The sequence below is a fragment of the Mastomys coucha genome, unplaced genomic scaffold (assembly GCF_008632895.1).
Source record: "Mastomys coucha isolate ucsf_1 unplaced genomic scaffold, UCSF_Mcou_1 pScaffold7, whole genome shotgun sequence".
Lineage (NCBI taxonomy): Eukaryota > Metazoa > Chordata > Mammalia > Rodentia > Muridae > Mastomys > Mastomys coucha.
The window spans coordinates 90747688-90765533 of NW_022196913.1; the positions used below are offsets into that span (position 1 = coordinate 90747688).

The 17846-nt window shown below is 37.6% G+C and overlaps 1 pseudogene; it reads left to right on the forward strand.

The window, feature by feature from the left end:
• Positions 1 to 5512: 5512 nt before the first annotated feature.
• LOC116082961 lies at positions 5513 to 5604 on the forward strand (annotated as a pseudogene).
• Positions 5605 to 17846: the final 12242 nt, after the last annotated feature.

Sequence of the window (17846 nt, forward strand, 5' to 3'; positions counted from 1 at the left end):
ACACAAAGAGAGAGAGAGAGAGAGAGAGTCAGAGACAGAGAGACAGAGACAGAGAGAGACAGAGAACAATATTTTCTACAGAGAAGTTTGATGACCAAAATGTACTAATTTAATACACATTGACATGCAACATTGGGTGGGCTACAAATGGAACTCTATGGAATTCAGACTTATAATAGCCCAATAAAAAGCTCAAAGCAATGCATGGCTTGTTGGTTTGTTGGGGTAATTTTATCATATACAGGTCAATTTTTCTAAGAGGATCTTAGGCCACAGGATATGAATATATTATCAACACTCTAGATACATATACACAAAAAAAATCCTCACAAAGTCAAAATGACAGGAGTCAGGTTAAGTGCCTGTTGGAGAATGAAAGGAGTCTAGAAAACCTTAAGGAACTCAGTTTCCCCCAGTTGTTCTGACAGGCTTCAAAAGCCAAGATTGCTATTCAACAGACCTGGGAGGAAATTTGGATCAAGATATTTTGAAGGTTTTGCAGGGCTCATGGAAGAAGAAAGAGGATGACATTTTTGAACATCCAAAAATGAAGACATTTCCATTATCTTCAAGTTTTCACTCTGGAAAGATAAGAAGGTGAAAAATAAAAACAAAAACAACAGCAGCAACAACAACAAATCAAGAATTAGAATAGAAACTCTGATGTCCTGGAATCAGCTCTCATCCTTCCTGGGTTTTTGGATCATGCAAATGAAATCATGCAAGCCAAGGTGACACAAAGCAGTTCTTAGCCATGGATGTCCATCTGATGCATGGAGACACTGCTCTAACAGGGAGCATTTGGTCCCATCTCCAGAAGCTCCTTTGGGTTGGTTCAGTGATATTTATGTTGATGCAGGGGGAGGGGGGAAGCACACAAGCCACTGATAGAAGGTTGTCTAGCACCAGCCAGGCCAATGATCCCCTCACACTAACAAAGCATCCTTCTAATCCTATACTTTTGTTTTACATTTACTAGCGAAGGTTATTCTGGATAGAACTCTGTTCTCTCCCCAACACCTAGGTGATAATTTCTAAGATGCTAATCAAGCTGGAAATGCAAAATAAGTATTCAGATTCTCTTCTTTATCACTAAATATCAGAACAATAAACCAAAACTTGGCCATCTATAGGGGAGTCCAGTGATTTCTTCCACTGGCTGAACTCTTGCAGGAAAGAGGTAAGAACCGACACAAATGGCTGCTCCTCTCATGTACCTCCTCCTGTCCTCTCTCTCTCTCTCCTCTCCCTTTTCCTTCTTCCTCCCTTCCCTCTCCCTCTTCCTTTTGTTCTTTGGCTTTTCCTCTCTTTGTTCCTTCAACTTCTTCTCCAATTCCATAAAAAGGAGATTGACTGTTCTCTTGATTTTTCTGCAGAATCATCTCTGCATAATATTAAACTTACTACATATTTTCCATTTTTTAACAGATTTCTGCTTTGATATTTTAAAACTCGCCTCTCCTGTATTTGTAGTATTTTTGCTCCCTATAATTTGGTTAAATGTTAAATTTCTTTTCTTTGTATTGACTTTGGTGATTGGTGCCATGGATGTTGTTCTTGGTGATGGTTTAAGGCTTCTTGTGTTGTTGAGACAGAATCTTATGTCATTCACCAAGCACTATTGTTTAGCCACTTTCTGACGTCCCTAACTGTTCTGGTTAGCCTTTATTTTCAATTTGGCATCAACTAGAGTCATTTGGGAAAGAGAACCTCACTTGAGCAATTGCTGCCCTCAGGCTGGCTGCAGACAAGACTGTAGGACATTTTCTGAATTAATAATAAATCTGAGAGGGTCCTACCCACTGCAGGCAGTAGTTCTGGGTTGGAGCAAAAGCAAACAGGAAGTTATGAGGAGCAAGCCAGCAAACAGAACTCTTCTTCGGTTCCTGTCTCTAAGTTCTCACTGGGCTTGAGTTCCTGTCTATTCACGATTAACTGTAAGTTGTAAGATGAAATAAAGCCTTTCCCCTCCATAGCTTTTGAACATGGTGTTTATTAGTAATAGAAACCTAACTAGGCACTAGGCTAATAGGAATTTAGCAAAACCTCCTGCTATATTATTTTTATCTTTATAAATTCATGGCTTTTACCACTTACATTTTTACATTTATCTACACTACTTCATCTTTTTTCCTTTACCCCTTTTTCCTCTAGCCCCAAGGAACTCCGAATCTCACAGTAGAGAATGTATTACCTCAGGGACCAACCACATTCTCACCCTGGTCTATGAAAATTCTCTGCCAGACAGATTTTCAGCACAGGTCTCCCGCCTACAAAGAACACAGTTCTAGAACTTGAAGGACACATTATTTGGATTTTCTTGCTCATTCCCAAGTGCTTGTTGTGTGCTTTGATTTGGGGGTTTTGTCAGCTGATTTCAGATACCTTTTTACTCCTTTTGTAGTTTTCTGCCATGGGAATAAACTGACAACTTTGTCCTCATGCTGAGGGGTTCCTTCCATGCTTTACTTTCTCTTGGTCACTGACAACACAGAGCTGCCCGTCCCTGAACACACAGATAATCGGCTTGAAAATATTAATTAAACTATGGATAACTACTCATGAATGGACAAAGCTAGATCCCACTGAACTGAAAATTCTAGGAATAGTGACATAGCTCAAGTAAAATAACTCCAAATGTTCTTGGGAGTCTTCATTTCTCTAAGAACTCATCATTCAAGGCACAAGGCAATGGTTCCTATGTGGAATTTTCAAGAAGTCTTATGATTTTTATCTACCAATTTCCATAAATCTAATGTACTCTCTGCATTCCTATAGTATCTCTTGCTACTTGCCTAATTCAACACTTCTAATACAAACCTTTGCATTTTTGGTATAATTATTCCTATTATATGACTAGTCACCATTAACTTTAAGGTACATATTTCTGTATTCTAGCTTTTTATGTCCATTTAAAAATCTACAACATGCTCAATTATTTTAGTAAGCCCATCATCAAATAATTATAAGTAATTTCTATTGATCAGTTACAGTTTGGGATGCTTGAAATTCAAAAGTAAGTTGATATGCACCCACCTGACATACCCAAAGCGATTATTGTCAAATTCTGAGATTCTTCCCACAGATACAAGAAAAAGTATGGTTGCATTTTCTGAGGGTTACAGTCAAACATGTAGAAAGGATTTTTGGACTTTTAAATATATTTCTATATTTTACTTTTAATTCTTTCTCTGTCTCTCTGTCTGTCTCTCTCCCTCTCTTTCTCTATGTGTGTGTACATGCACACATATGTGTGCACACATGCAAGTTCACATGGAGATCAGAAAAGAGTGTTGTATTCCTTGAAGTTGGCATTATAGGTGGATGTAAGCCATTTGGAATGTATGGGGGCTAGCAACTGAATTTGGGTTCTAATATGGGTGCTAGGAACTGAACTTGGGTGTTTGGCAAGAATAGTACACTGTCTTAGCCACTGAGCCATTTCTCCAGCCACTTAATAGTTTTCAGTTAGTTCTTTGAGCATTTCATTCAAGTTTTCCATATTTATTCCTTCACCAATTCCTCCCAGATGCAGCCCACCCTTCCCTACCCACTTAACTGTGTTCTTTTCCACCTCATCCTCTAAGTCCATCCTGTTCTTCCCATACATTATAAATGTGGGTGGAGCATGGTTGACTTACCAGAGACTACATTCTTTTTTTTTTATTAGATATTTTTCTTTATTTACATTTCAAATTTTGCCCACTTTCCTCATTTCCCTCCGAAACCTCCCTATCCCATTCCCCCTGCTTACTGGCCCCCCCCCCCCCAATGTTACATCCTGATCACAGCTTAGTTGCAGTAGGTCTAGGTGTCTCTTTTCCTATTGTGGCTAGGAAAGACAACCAAGTTCGGGGAAAGATTTCATATATATATATATGAATATGAATATATATGTTCAAAATATATTCATATATTATATTATATATTCAATATATATATATATATATATATATGTGTATATATATATATATATGATACTTGGGAGAGCATGTGTGTTACAGCATGCAGGAGGAAGTCAGAGGACAGCTTTGAGGAACTGGTCCTCACTTTTACCTTTACATAGGTTCCAGAGATCAAATGCAGGTTGTCATGCTCATACAGCAGGTGTCTTTATCAGCTGACCTCCCTTGTGGAAACTCTCTAAATCAGCTTCCAAACTATCAGTTTCTGTGTGAGGGTTTCATATATATTTCACTTTGGTTGGTTCTCCCACACCCTACTCCTCCCTCGTCTCTCTGGCCCCTCCCCTCCTCCCTCGTCTCCCTGACCCCTCCCCCCCCTCCCTTGCCCTTTTGCCCCATGTCTTTCCACTTTGCTCTATTTTCTTCTCCATCCTGGTCCTTTAGGTGCTTCTTTTTCTAGTCACAGGAGCCTCTCTCTAGCTTCTTGACCTTTATCCTTTACCGTGTGTGTGTGTGTGTGTGTGTGTGTGTGTGTGTGTGTGTGTGTGTATGTGTGTGTGTGTGCGTGCAGAGAGATAAATAAGGTCTGTGTTTGGATCCTCTTTTTTTTTAAAAAAAAAAAAAGTTCAAAATGATTTCTAAAGTGGCTGCACCAGCTTCCACCCACACCAGTAGTGTGCAAGCCTTTCCCCTTCCCTGAGTCCTCACAGCACTTCTTGTCATTTGTTTCCCTGGTGCTTATTATTCTCCCTTGGATGGGATGGAATCTCAGGGTAAGTTTTAGTTTGCATATCAGTGATGTTTATAGTCCTCTTACTGACAATCAGCTTTGTTTCTTTCATGTTTATTTTTTATATATCGTTATATAGCCTATATTTTACTCTTCTTTTGTGAGGATAGCAAATATTTTCTCCCATTATGTTGGTTGTCTCATGTGTTGATAGTGTTACTTCTGCTGTGGAGAAACTTACCACATAGTATCATTTGTCAATTCTTGTGGCTAATTCTTGGGCTGTTGAAGTTCTGCTGGGAAGTTTATTGTCTATGCCCATTTCTATTCCCTGTTTTCCTTTAACCGTGTCGATGCTTTTAAATCAAGGTCTCTAATCTGATTTGAATTTATTTATCTTATTTTGTAGAGAGCGAGATATGAATGTAATTTCATTATTCTAATTTTGCAGGTGGATGTCAGGGAAGGCTCTGTTTATTTCTAGTTTCTTCAGGGCTTTTATCATAAGGGTATGCTGATCTTTATCAGGTGCTTTTTCTCAATCTGATGAGGTGATCACGACTGAAATCCACATTCTGGTTTGTGTTTGTTGAACTAACCTTGCATTCTTAGAATAAAATCAAATTGGTTGTGGCATATCTTCTTAATGTAATCTTAAACTCATTTTGTGCACACTTTGTTTAGGATTTTGCATGTATATTTTATCAGGGAGATTTGTCTATAATTGTTCCTGTTTTGTTTTGTTTTGTTTTTTGTATAGTTATCTGGCTTTGAACACCAGGCTTCTAGTTACTTTGTCAAAGAAGTTTGGTATATTCTTTCACCTTCTATTTGGTGGAACAATTTGAGAAATTTTGGTCTTAGAAAGTCATTTAGTATCGCTTCTCGGCCTTTTGGCTAAGATCAAGTGTAGAAAGTCATTTAGTATTTGGAAAATAGTATTTTAGAAGCTCATAAAATTAACCTTATAAGTAGTAATAGTGAAGAGACATTTTTACACTAAGAAATAATTTAAAATTGGAGTTTAAAAATGGTATAAGACAGACACACCCAAGTTCTAACTTCATTGAAGTTTGTTTTTAATAGCACAATGATAGCTAGTACTAACAGGGTACTCAGCAAGTGTCAGAAATGTCCCAAGAGATTTGGCTTGGTGAGTACGGTGGTGCTATATTGTTACCCTATCACGATTTCTCAGGTTAAAGGAGTATGAGCAAGATTGTTTACCTACTCCGAGGTGATACTCCTGAAGCTACAGCAAGTTTCCTCCACCTCTGCTGTTGCTCTGCATTTCCATAGGAAGAGCACGCCTTGAACTTTGACAGTAGGTCAGGAAAATTTGCAGGCATGAAACAGACCTTTAACCTGAAGCAGTATTAGGCTTAGTTGGTTGGAAAATTGGTGAGTAAGCAATGTATTTGCCCCTTCATGAATAAAAAATACTTGCCTGTTGTACAGGCCATTGAGATTTGAGAGTTGATTTTTATATCGTGTTATTGTAGCAATTGCTGATTTTCATAGGTTTATGGCCTTGACATTCTCATGTGTTTGTGATGAGCAGATGCCTTGTTCATAGCATTCCTGGGTCTCCCCAGTTCTTTTTCAGTTTAAGCAATAAAGTTATAGACGTGGGAATGGAGATTTCACTGATTCAAGTCCATGGACTCAGGACCCTTTGGTCAAAACCATTGGTAATGAGAGCCTGGTTAAGATTCATGTGCTTGTACTTGCAGGTGAGTACACACCAGAATTTTCAACATGAATGTATTTAAACTAAACCAGTTTTCACTTGAGTACCCTATCCCAAATGAGGTAAAATTAACTGTCTAATAATTAGCCACAATTTTAATGTGTTTATTTTTCGCATATGCTTCCCAGCTCTGCTAAGTTGGAAGCCTCAAATCCATCAACCAATAAATTGTTCCTTGAGTTTCTCTTTGGGGACCAATTAAAAGTATCAACATGTTTTTCTCCATTAAACTGAGAGTTTTATCTCCAGCTGTTGGGAACTGAGCTTCTAAATGTATGATGCATGATCGACCAGGGAGAAGGCACTTGAGAAAACTGGAGGAAAAGAGAGTCTGTTGATAGCTCTTTATGTGACTTTGGTGCTTCTACCTTCTTCACGCCATCCAGAGGGCCCACGCTCTACTGAACATGTGGCAGGGAACACAGCTGGCACCACGGCAGGGAGGGTGCTGCTCCTTAACCTCCAGGGAGGGCTCCTGGCAGAGAAGCCGAGGACTGGTCATTTATCACTTTCACAGACGCAGTTCCTCTAGAGGGGCTCCTTTTATAGCTCCTGGTCTGTGAAGGTTCAAGCTGAAGCCTTGGATGGATGCTTTCCAGATGGCATCAATCATGGTGTTACCTACTAACAGGAATCAGGGAAGAGCACTTGAATTAATTATTTAGCAAGTCAAAAAAGAAAAGAAGTCTGTGAAACAAGAAAAGTGAAGACTTCAGAGCTATCTGATTGTCTACCATCAAGATCATCTAGGAGAAAGAACTGAATGAATATCAAGAAACTTGAGACTTGGCCAACCGTATGGTCTTACAAAACATAGGTTTTGGATTATGAGATGGTAGAATCCCAATCTCATGTTACCTATATGTAACGGACAGGTTCCTTGGCCTCACGAAGGCTTGTTTTTCTGACATTAGAGAAGAAAGGCACACATTGTGTATTATTTTGTAGACAGAGATATGTAGCTTGCAAAGCACATGTCTGGCTGCTAGCTTGTGGTGATCTGAATGAGAAGTGTCACCCATTGGCTCAGGCGTTTGAACACGTGGTTCCCAGTTGGTTATACTATTTGTAGAGAGTTTGGAGGTAAACCTGCAGGAGGAAGTTTGTCCCTGAAGGGAGTCTTTGATTGTTTAAAGCCCTCACATCATTTCCAGAGTTGTCTGTTTGCTTTGTGCTTGCCTTAAAAACATGATCTCTCAGCCTCCTTCTCCTGTTGCAGTGCCTGGTGCTGGCTGCCATGCATCTCTGGCATGGTAGACTTTCAACCATTTGGAACTGGATGCCAAAATAAACTCCTTGTCCCATAAGTTGCTTGTAGCCTTAGAGTTTTTAATCATAGTAGGAGAAAAGTAACTAATGCACAGCTATAGTGCAAAAATAAAATAAAGGTAATCTTCTCTTTTATTGTGACCAACTGAATCATGAGACTCAACTCTTTGTCTGGCATTGACGCCACACGATTTTCTTCAGAGTGCCTTTGCCTACCTCCTGCTTTCTCTTGTTGTGACTTGATTTTACCAGTGAATGTAGATAAAGTAATGGTCTATCTGTCTGGAAATTTAAGCATTAACAGTACCATGTGTTCCTATTTTCCCATTGTTTCTCCACAGGTACTATAAGAAAAATACATGCTTGCTATCCAAATGGCTAAAGAAGGAGTAAGAAAGTCACATAAAGCAAGTTTGCCCAAGCTAATTTGTAAAGCTACCTAGCCGAGCCATACCAAGCCATGCCAAGCCATGCCGAGCCATGCCAAGCCATGCCAAGCCATGTCTAGAATATCTAAATCCTACCTATCAAGAAGACAGCTGTGTGAAAATAATGGCCGTTTTGGTCATTGTGTTTTGAGGTATATTAATTTAATCTGAAATTGAAGATAGACTCTATTATCCCACATCCTTTCTTTGATGTTTAGTCTTACTGAATCTTGCCTCTCTCCCCAAGATTCACTGTAGGAGAAACTTTTGAAGTGCTGATACTAGCGATACACCCAGAAAATAGTAAGTGTGGCTGTATCACATTCATTTCCACTGTATCCTTAGTTTAATCTCTAAATTCATATGTACAGTAAAACAACTTAACTTTTATGACAATATTCATTTTATCACTTTTATTACGAGTCCATTATTCTGCTGAGTAGCAGAAAAAAAATGTCTTTCCATCCATTCGTAGTTTGTCCTTTCTCAAGAGTTTTGTTTGACTTTTGAAAGATTTCAAACTAAAGAAAGAGAAAAATGGACTGGAGAGATGGTTCAGAGGTTAAGAGCACTGACTTTTCTTCCAAAGGTCCTGAGTTCAATTCCCAGCAACCACATGGTAGCTCACAACCATTGGCAATGGGATCTAGTTCCCTCTTCTGGTGTGTCTGAAGACAACTACAGTGTACTCATATACATAAAATAAATAAATAAATAATTTTAAAAAAGAAAAAGAAAGAGAAAAGTGGGTTGAGAGGGAGGCTCTGACCTTTTCTGTTCTTGGGTTGTTAAGTCTATGTTTCTCTGTTGCACCCAACATTTCTCAGACTTGCTCCATGTCAGCGAGGGCCAGAGTCTATTAGTTCCTTGCTACCCTTTTATGAAAGCCCATGAGTATTTTCACTTTGAAGAAGGCAGAAATGTGAGCCAGTCTCAGATACACAAAAATTATTCTGAAGTATGAACAAACAACTTGGGGTAGAAAGCAATAAACCCCTCTGGACTTGCATGTATTTGGAAGCCAGTGTTTCTGCTCTAAACACTTGTTCCTTGTCCTGAATCTTTCAAAGAAGAAGACATCCACCTCTTTTGCATAGATACCTTCCCCCTCTGGCCCCAAGCATGGACTATAGCAAAAGGCAAAGTCTCTTTCTCCAGGAACTGAAGTGCTTACTCAAAATATGTGATTTCTGACTCTCTCCAATTCTCCACTAAGGACTTTTTCTAGTGTCACCAGAGGAGCTTTGTTCTTGTTATTTTCGTTTTAATTATTTCACTTTGGAAATTCAAAAGTTCAGGAAACTATCATGACTCTAGTTGAATCATTATTATCTTTAAAGACTGAGCATGCAAAGCCCCAGCTGTGGCTTGGGACGGTTGATTTGTTAAGTGCTACAGACCGGTCTAAGGAAAAGAACTCCATGAACCATGTGCTTCAAAATCCCATTTGTTTCACAGAGAACAAGATACTAAAGACTAAGCACTGTTTTTCATATGCACCTTGTTAGATTTGACCTACACACTACTGCTTAACTCAAGAAGTGGAATAAATAAATGAATTAAAGAACAGGAATTCCTATAATGACCTTTGGTCCTCGTTCTGTTTTGTTTTATTTTGTTTGTTTTGGGACTTTCTTTCAAATGCTTATGCATGGATACAGCTGTATTTATGCCTAGATTAATCCGAGAAGTTGCCAGCTGTGATTTGCAGATGTGCTCCATTTCCCAATGCCAGAAAAATTAAATTATGTATACTAAGGTCATCGTTATGAAGCATGACCACACTGACATTTGATGGTGAATAGTGACCATTGGAATACGTAGACTGCAGCAGATTGTATCTGCTTATATTATAATGTCCAAAATAACCATGTGTGAAACTGTTATTTTAGTTACATTTACAGCTAAATTGAGCCAGGCAGTGATCCAAGCAATGGGCTGGCAATCAGCCCAATTCAAGCTGAGCAAAGGCGATTTTCATACTGCAGAATGTGAACTAAAGTACCACACATCGCAGTATACATGAAAAGTTCAAATAGAACACGCCCTCCAGCAAGGGAACCTGCAAGGGAATAATTTGGTTTTTAAGTAGTTCGTACAATTTCAAGTGTGTATCAGGTACAACCTAAAATTCTTATGCATATTGCAATTCTGAGGAACATTCTATAGGGAGAAATTTCCAATCTGTCATGATGCTCAAAACTGAAATATCCAGGACCAACTTTCAAACGTCAGGGTTTTGTTATGACTAAGGATGAAGGGAAGGTTTGGTCCTAGCACCTTGTGAAAAAAGCTAAATAAGCAAACCAAAGAGTATATAAAATAATGCTCTTTAGATACTGGAGAAAAGGCAGTGCAGAAGAGTGAGAAGAAAGAGATAGGTGTAATGAGTCTGGAGGTCCCCCACATTCATGCATTGCCCAATAGTCTTTTGATAATGTTAGACAGCTATAACCACAGATAAGATTGCATCACAGAGAGAAGAATTAACCAGGTGGAGTGATCTAAAAATCTGCAGTGTTCTCTCATGACTACCACTATGCCCTACATCAGACACTACTCAGTACGCACATGTACCAAAACCATGGAGCCATCACAAAGGGACAAAAGAAATATCCCTTGGACTTCACACACAGTGTACACTGGTTTAAAGTCTTACTATCTGGAGTTAAAAATAATTAGATCATATGTAAAATCATTTAACTACTTCAGAAAGTACTGCTTTAGGGCTATAGCCTGTTCTAATCTCAGCTTTAAAAAGAAATCAAGGCTTGAAATGAAAAAGTCAGGCCACTTTCAGACATCCTAAATGTTTGTTTACTAGAAGAATTGTAAAGGCACACAGAACTATCAGAAAACAAAGTAAAATATTGGAAATCAAGAATTTTAAAATGTTACGAGGCAGATAAAGAACCCAAAGAAAGCTATGGTCATGGTGAGGTGACCAAAAACAATGAAAATATGTACTGCAGGCACCGAAATAGCCAGCAGTAAAAAAAATCACAAGCAATAAAGCAGAGATACAAGAGATAGAAATCATAAATTTCTAGAAATGAAAAAATGTGGTTCAGAAGTAAAGAGTAGAAAAATTTTATGTCACCAGTATAAGAAAAAAATAATAAACACAGAAATTGAAAGTACCCAATTATTATTAAAACAGGAAAGATGGTGGGGGCAGTCAATGTCAACTATATACAGCATTATGATGGCCAGTGTAGATATAACTGAAATTCCTAAAGTTGAAGTGATTAAAAATATAAACCTGACAAACTAGTACTAACTTTCTCCAACTTTGATGAAAATCACAGAACTCACATGTGCAGGAATCTCTGTGATCCTTAAGCAAAATAAAACTACTCGAAGACACATAATAAGAACATGATTCAAGTATGGAATTCAGAAAAGTCTTGAAAAGACAGAATTTAAAATGGCATAGGGGAATCTTCCTAGGGGTGGAGCAACATCGTCAAAGACTAGGAAAGTTTCAAGTTAGGATTCTATTCCCAGTGAAAATGACTTCAAAGTCTGTGGAATAAAGATTTCATGATTTGCACAAAGGCTGAAAAGATTTATTAGCAATTGACTTCAAATAATAGAAAGGTAAAATAAAATCTTTCATGTGGAAAAAAAGAGACTATTATCAAACAGAAATCTGAAAATAGCCCAAGCTGAAGAAAAGCAGACTATATAATTGCATGAGTGAAAACACAATGTTAAGATAGCTATTGTTCAAGCATTGGAGTGAGAGTTGCCAGGAACACACATAGAGAAATAAAATGTCTATTAAACAAAGCACGAAAGGCTAAAGACGGAACACGGAAACCCTGTCACAAGTTTCCCATACAGGGTGTTATGGAACATTGTCTGGACACAGCCTCTGAGGAGATAAAGTTCTATCTAGGAAACCCTGGAGAAATAATTACAAAAACAAGTTATTTTACCAAATTAGGCAACAGAGGAAATAAACAAACTGCAAAAAATATGAAAGTGTTTTAAGAGGAGGGAAAATAATATATATATACATATATATGTATATATGTATATATATGTATACATCTCCAAGTGGACATAACAAATACTTGCAGAACATTTATAGAAATGTTCTATAACACACCCAGACAAAAAAAAAAAGAATATACCTTTTCATCACCTCAGGCAGCTGTCTCCAGAACTGGCCACATACTCATACTCAGAGCAGGTCTCCACAGCTACAAGAAAACTGAAACCACATTTGCTTCTTTCCTGATGACCACACATTAAAACCGGGAAACAACAGAAGTTTACAAATGCATGGAAAACTGAGCAACTCTCTATCTACTGAAAAATGGATCAACACAGAAATTAAGAAAGAAATAAAAGATTTTCTAGAATTGAACAAAAATGAAAAGATAGCCCACACTAACCTTGGAATACAATGAAGACTGCTCTAAGAGGCAAGTGCATAATGTTAAGTACCTATACACAAAATTTCAAATGTCATATTAGAACTTAATCACACACCTGGGAGCTCTACAGGAAAATAAGAGATAATGCATAAAAAGGAGTAGAAGGCAAGAAATAATCAAACACAGGCCTAATCAATAAATTAGAAATAAAAAAATATTACAAAACATCAATAAAACAAAGAGTTCATTCTTTGAGAAATCCAATAAGATTGAGAAACCCCTTTCCATAGTAACTAAAAGGCAGAGAGAGAAAGAGAAGATCAAAATAAAGAAATAAGGAATGAGAAGGGGAATATAAGGCACACTGAAAAAGAGCCCAGCAAATTGTAGGGACATGCTTTAAAAATTGATATGCCACCGAATTGGAAAGTCTAAAACAAATTAATGATTTTCTCTCTATATACCATCTTCACAATGTTAAGTCAAGGTCAGATAAGCAATTTAAGCAGACCCCTAACCTCTAGGGAAATCAAGCTGTCATTTAAAGTCTCCAAACAAAAATGAGTCCAGGGTCATATGGTTTTACCACTGAATATACCAGACTTTTAGAGAAAAGTTAATGCCAATATCCTTCAAATTATTCTGCTAAATTACATTGGGGAAATAATTTGAAAGAAAGAACATTGTGTAATATGTTTTATGAGGTGACAGTTACTATGATGTCTAAAGCACATAGAGATCCAACAAAGAGATCTAGTAGCCAATTTCTTTTATGAACATAGATAAAAAAAATTCTCAATAAAATACTTGCAAACATATGTATGTTAATAAGTGTAATCCACCATATAAACAGATTGAATGACAAAACCACATAGTCATCTCACCAGCAGCATAAAAGAGCTTTGGCAAAATCCACTACCCCTTCATGATAAAAGTTCCAGAGAGGTTAGTGTCACAGGGACATACCTCAACACAATAAAGGCACTTGGCAGCAAGCCCATAGCCAGCATCAATTTCAGTAGAGAGAAACTCAAAACGACTAAAATCGGGAACACGTCAAGGTTATCCACTCTTTCCATACCTATTCAAATAGTACTTGAAGTCTTATCTAGAGCAATGAGACAACTGAAGGAGAAGAGATGAAAATAGGAAATGAAGAAGTCAAATCATTTCTATTAGCAGTTAATAATACATATCAGTACATATTAGTGACCCCATAAATCCCACCAGGAAACTTCCACAGCTGCTAAACATCTTCAGCAAAGTAATAGGATATAAAACACATAAAAATCAGTGGCCTTCTTATATCCAAATGAAAAATGGACTGAGGAATCAGGGAAACTATACCTTTTAAAATAGCCTTCAAAATATAAAATATATTGGGGTAACTGTAATCAAGCAAGTGAGATACTTGTGTGATAAGAACTTTCAGACACTACAGAAAGAAATTAAAGGTATCAGAAGATGGAAGATCTCCAGTGCTCATGAACCAGTAAGATTAACATAGTAAAAGTGGCCATTCTACCCAAAGCAATATACAGATTCAAAGCAAGCCTCATCAATATTTCAATACAATTCTTCACAGAACTCTAAAGACATTTTAAGCTTTGTATGTTAAAAAAAAATCCAGGATAGCTAAAACATTCTTAAATGATGAAATATTTGATGGAGATATCATTCTCTTAACTCAAATTGAACTCAGAGCTATAGTAATAAAAATAGCACGCTATTGGCACAAACCAGACATATTGATTAGTGAAATCAAATTGAAGACCCAGAAATAAGACCATATACCTATGGACAACTGATTTTTTAATAAAGAAGCAAAAAATACATACTGGAGAAAGGACAGCCTCTTCTACAAATGATTCTGGTGGTCAAATTGGTTAGGAGTAGAAGAATGTAAATAGATATATATTTATCACCCTGCACAAAACTCAAGCACAAATGGATCAGAGACTTTAATATGAGGCCCAAACCACTGAATCTGATAGAAGAGAACGTAAGGAATAGTCTTGAACTCATTGGCACCCAAAGTCAAAGAAAGGCATTTCTAAACAGAACACAGATGATATAGGCACTAGAAACTGAAAAACTTCTGTATGACAAAGGACACTACCACTCAAAGCAGAATCCTACAAAATGGGAAAACATTGTTACCAACTACATATTTGATAGAGAGCTAATATCTAAAATATATGAAGATATAAAATTGATATCAATAAAGTAACCCATTTTAAAATGGTCTTATAGATCTAAACAGAATTTTCAAAAAAGAAAACATAAAATGATGAAGAAAAATTTAAATGTTCAACATCTTTAGTTATAAGGGAAATGTAAATGTAAACTATGAGATTTCATCTTTCACCAATGGAAACCAATAAAAAAAGATAGATTATGATGGTGAGGATGTGAAATAACAGCATTCATCCATTGTTGGTTGGAGTGCAATCTTGTCCAGTCAATATGGAAATTAATGTAGTGATTCCTCAGAAAGATACAAATATATTTTTCTTAAGATTCAGTTATATTGGGGTGGGAGAGATGGCTCAGCAGTTAAGAGCACTGGCTACTTGCTCATTCAGAGGTCCTGAGTTCAATTCCCAGCAATCACACGGTGGCTCACAACCATCTGTAAAGGAATCCAATGCCCTCTTCTGGTGTGTCTGAAGACAACTACAGTGTACTCATATAAATGAAATAAATAAATATTTTTAAAAAGAGTTCAATTCTATCACTCTTGGGCATGTACCAGTGAATACTTCATCCTGTTGTAGAGACACTTGCTCAACAACGTTCACTGCTGCTCTATTCATAATAGCCACAAATTAGAAACAACCAATGAATGAATGAATGAATCAAAAAATGTGTTACATTTATACAATGGAGTAGTACTTGGCTGCTAAAAAAAAGGTGAAATCATGAAATTTGCAGGAAAATTGATTTCATTAAAAACAATAAATTATCCTGAGTGAGGGAACGCAAACCCAGAAAAGAAAATATGGTATGTACTCACTTATATGTAGACATTAGTAGTTAAGTCATTGATAAGCAAGCCTCAATCCTTATAAACAGAGGTTTTATATGAGAATAGGAAAGTGAGAGCAAGAGTGAGAGAAAGTGAGAGAGCAAGAGAGCAAGAGTGAGAGAGAGAGAGAGACAGAGACATACACACAGAGAATTATGGATCATCCTAGGAAGGGAAAATAGAATAGTTATGGATCTGGTCTGGGGTGTGTGTGGATGGAATAGGAGGGTCAAATAGGGAGAGAGTGGAAGTAGTGAATGAAGGAGAGAATACAGGAAGGATAAGAAACACTAAGGTCCATTTGAGGAGTTCTGAGGAAACTTAAGATAGCAGAAGCTTCCTAAAACATCTAAATAAAATCACCACATAACAGGGGAGATGAAGCCTAAACTGGATAGCTCTTTTCACTAGATTAAGCTTTTGGTACTAAAAATGAGTCATGCCTTATTATATGCTTGGCCAACAGGATCCCATAGGACCCCTCAAGCATCCCAGGATATTGCCAAGGCAATTGGTGGCACAGGCAGTAATGTTCTATTGCTTACCATAATACCTATGCAACTTATTTAACACGGAGAATTCAAACAGGTGCTTACCTCAAGCATTCACCTATAACAGCTAGTGTTCTTGTTCTTGGTACTTGAAGGTACTCCGCATGCTATCAAAGGGGAAACATAACTACCAACAAAGCCATAAACTCTTAATCTACAAAGAATGACTTGCCTGCTATCATCATTGCATTATTGCACTATTGTACTATCCTGGCACAACAGTGGCACAGTTTGTAGTAACCAACCTATATTTGATTTGACTAAGTCTCACTCCAATGATGGGGTTCTTGGATGTCCAGGAACCTGAGATTAGCTAAGCCAGGGACCTAGGAGAAAAACCAAATACTGTTCTTCTATGGGAACACAGCAATGAAATTCCTTAACATTCAGCTATACTCATAGATCCATCCATGGCTTGACCAGTCATCATCAGAGAAATTTCCTCCTGCAGCAGATAGAAACAAACACAGAGACCCACAACAAGGCAATGTGAAGGAGTGAGAGACCTTGGAACACTCACTCCTAAAAGGGATGCCTTCAACAAGTTTCTCCCCCTCAGGGCTCAAAGAACTCTGTGGAAGAGAAAATCAAAAGAATGCAGGAGCCAGAGAGGATGGAGGACACCAAGGAATCAGATCTTCTAGGCATAAGAGAACTAGACACAAATGAACTCAAAGGAACAACGGCAACAGTTGCAGGGCCTGCACAGGTCCATACCAGACAGGACTGCAGAGCTGAAAGGAGAAGTGAACACACCCACATCCTTAACCCAGAAGCTAGCTCCAACTGATAACCTCTTGCAAATGAAAAATTAGTTTCCTTCAAGGGAGTCTTACTGGGGAAACAAACAACTCTTAAGGGCAAGCTGAACGCCCAGCAGTAGATGGCCAATAGAAAGCGACAATGCCATTTTTGGAGGTTCTTTGTCACATAATATTATCAGGTCTCTTTTTCTTTTAACTGCATAGGTCTTTTACATATGAATTATGATTTTAGATTTTGTGTTTTTATGTGATTACAGTGTGTGTGTTCCTTATGATTTTTCTTTGGCTTTTTGTTTGTTTGTTTGTTTGATTGTTCTTTCATACTCCAAATTGTTTTTTATTGATTTTATTATATTTTATTTTGTTTCAATATTATTCCTTAGATGTATGTTTCTAACAAGAGACAGAAAGAATGCAGATGGAGGGAGAGGTGGGGAAGAATTGGGAGTAATAGTAGGAAAGCAGACTGAAATGGGAATATACTGCATGAAAGCTACATGCCATAAAATAAAAAAGTAACTGACGTCACTAACAGATAAAATGATGATATATAAGGAACCTTTTAAAGAATTCACAAAAAATTACTAATACTAATAAATGAAGTTAGCAAGACTGAGGACATAAAGGTCAGTATACAAGAGTCTATCGCATTCCTATGATTTAGAAATCGTAAGTGAAATTAAAACCCAATGCTGTTTACAGTGGAATCATAAAATGTAAAATAGTAAAGGTAAACTTCACAAAGATGTGTACAGCATATTCATTTTGGGTACCATACACTAGAAATTAAAGAGAGCATCAGATAACACTGAGAGGAAACTCCACTCCCGGGTGCTCTGGCACACTCAGGATCAGAGGTAATCAGGAACCAACATCTGTCCCAACACTGGGAGTAACTGGGACCAGCAGAACCAGGCACTTAGGAACTCCGCCAGCCTAGTGACTCTGATTCCTTCCAGTCTGTCTGTGTTAGTGTTCTGAGCAGACCTTGGGCACAAGCTCTGCAGTCAGTCCCACAACACACAGAGAAAGCCAC